This window comes from Physella acuta, unplaced genomic scaffold (assembly GCF_028476545.2).
Source record: "Physella acuta isolate Inbredline_101_S28 unplaced genomic scaffold, ASM2847654v3 ptg001572l, whole genome shotgun sequence".
Classification (NCBI taxonomy): Eukaryota; Metazoa; Mollusca; class Gastropoda; family Physidae; genus Physella; species Physella acuta.
The window spans coordinates 44,919-47,922 of record NW_026733086.1 but is presented as its reverse complement, the minus strand read 5'-3'; positions in this window follow the sequence as shown (position 1 = coordinate 47,922).

Genomic DNA, 3,004 nt, shown 5'->3' with positions numbered 1-3,004 from the left:
GCAATTTTTTATAATCAAATACATGACATCATGTAAATATTCATTATGTACATTTGCAAAACCTTTCGTTTTCATTTGGTGTTTCAAAATTATGTTAAAAAATTTGATGTTGATGTACTTGGTTTAATTGCAAATAAAAGTATAAAAAAAAAAATATATATATATATAATTTATTTTCTACTTTTTAGTGCATTATTACATAAAAGCTTGTTATTAAAACGTTTTTTATGATATTTTTTTCAGTACTTTACATGTTTTATTTACAATAGAGTTACGTGACTAAAAGCCATTGCGCGCCTACTGAACGTGATGGCGCAGCCATTGAACGTGATGGCGTAGCTATTGAACGTGATGACGCGTGTGGTGTGGTTTTATAGACATGCCTACTAATTCGGTCCAAATTTTAATTAAATCATAAAAAATTAATTGGGCATCCAATTAAGTCAAATTTAATTTCAGATTGCATTGTCTTCATGTCTTGACCCACGTGCCAAGTGTGAATCGTATCGGTCAAGTAGAAATTTCCGAATTTTCACTCCGGCGTTTCGGTCTAGACAGACTGACGACTGACGAGGAAGTGAGTTAAATAAAAGGTTGTAATAAATTATAGAGTACTATTTAAATAACTATAAAGAAAAGCGTGGGTCACTTTGGTATCTATTGGATACCTTTACTAATGTTAAGGAAGACACCCACGCTTTTCTTTATAGTTATTTAAATAGTAGTCTCTAATTTATGTTCTACTTTTTAGTGCATTAGTACATAAAAGCTTGTTATTAAAACGTTTTTTTATGAAATTTTTTTTAGTACTTTACAGGTTTTTATTTACACTAGAGTTACATGACTAAAAACCATTGCGCGCCGATTGAAACGTGATGGCGCAGCTATTGAACGTGATGACGCGTGTGGTGTGGTTGGATAGACATGCCTACTAATTCGGTCCAAATTTTAATTAATTCATAAAAACATAATTAGGCATCCAATTAAGTCAAATTTAATGTCACTATGCATTGTCTTCATGTCTTGACGCACGCGCCAACTGTGAATCGTATCGGTAAAGTAGAAGTGTCCGAATTTTCACTCCTGCGTTTCGATCTAGACTGACGACAGACTGACGAGAAAGTGAGTTAAATAAAAGCTTGTAAAAAGGCGATTTCGAAACTCAAATTGTTGAACTTAATATCATTTCACATCCGAAACAATTTGTTTAATCAAATATAACAAAAACTCTTTTAATGGCGATGGCAAACTAGTACAACAAATGACAATAACATAATAGGTTTATAAATCATAAAAACATGAAAAATAAAATTCGGTACTGCTGTGTTTGTTTTCAACAAGAGGACCTAGCTTCGTTTGTTAATATTTGTTCGGATTTACTTTATCTATTTGAATAGCTTGCTACAAAATTCAAGTGTCTTTAGTTTACTCAAAACCAGTTAAACCTAATGTTTTTCAAAAGTTAATGAAGTACATCTTGTCAGTGGCGTAGCGAGGTCGGGTGTCACCCGGTGCGTCACTTAATGGTGTCACCCCCCCCCCCCCCCAGAGGCGTAGCGACCCTTCCCAGGGACAAACTTTCAAATTTTTTATTTGCACCCCTTCCCTCAAACTTTCGATTTGCACAAGTTTTTCTCTATATATTTTACTATTTTTTGCCTTGGTGTCACCTCCCTAAATGGTGTCACCCGGTGCGGTCCGCACCCCCCGCCCCCGCCCCCTCCTCGCTACGCCTCTGCATCTGGTGAAGATCGAAAGCATATTGTGATCAACATACAATTAGCACTGAATGATTTGAAAAAGCGGAATGTTAAGCAGTGTTTCTGTTCAACATTGAAAATGAAATAGTAAAATAACTGAAGTGGAGTAGACATTGTGTGTTGTGTGCAGAGTAATCTGCTGTAATGAATCCATCATCGAATGTGTTTTGTTTTTGTTTTTAACGCCAATGAAAAAGCGAGGTCCGTGCAACAGATACGCGACGTATACAGTGTGTAAATACCGGATCTAGGAATTACCCCCCTTCCTCTAGCTCACGAATCCTGACGCTAACCCCAAACTCCAACCATATGATAAAATCTAACCCTAAAAAGAACCCAAAAGCTAACTCCAAATCCAGAATTATATATTATCTTAATCCTAACCTCAAGAAGAATTAATTAATTTAAATCTAAGCTCTCAGCTCAGCCTAAAACTTAACCCAACCCCAACCCTAGACATTAGTTTAACCCTAACCCTAACGCTAACCATAACCTAACTCTAACACTAACATTTACACTAACCCTACCCATAACCCTAAACCTAAACCTAACCAGAGCCATAACCCTAACTGTAACAAGCTATGACCAAGGGGGGTAATGTCCTACTGGGTGGGGGGGGGGGGGGTTATTGACAGGGGGTAGTTACTCCGGGGGTAATATCGGGGTGGGGGAGAGAAATGTCCGGTGGTTAATTGACCGAAGGGGGTAATGACCTGTCTCTAACCATGTTTAAAAGCCCCCGTGTTTTTCTTAGATAGTTTGGTGTACGAGTGGGTAGTCGATTAATTTTTTTTTAACCTATTGATTTTACGGTGATGGTTAATCGCTGCCATTATTTAACACTTTCCAGTCACGTAATGGCTGATTAGCTATTCCCCCCCCCCCCCCCGTATTCTATTTACTGGACGAATGTCCCTGCTGAATTTAAAACGCCTTAATTTAATTCTATAAGGCAATAGTTATTTTTCTTTAAATGTATGTGACTACACTATTATTACGATAAACGCTATTCAGTCCCAAGTAGTCTACTAACAGAAATACTTCAACATTTTGGTGCGAAGTGGGCTGTAAAAGAGTGCATGCGCACTGCCTGTGAGTAAGCATGAATGCAAGGCTTCACTAGTTGCGAAATTTTTACAAGCGCATCCGCTTTTAAGACCTCACACATATGCTGCTGCATTTTCAGTGCAAAGTGTATTGTCAGGATCCTACCCAATAGGATCAAAATCAATTCAGTTGGTTCG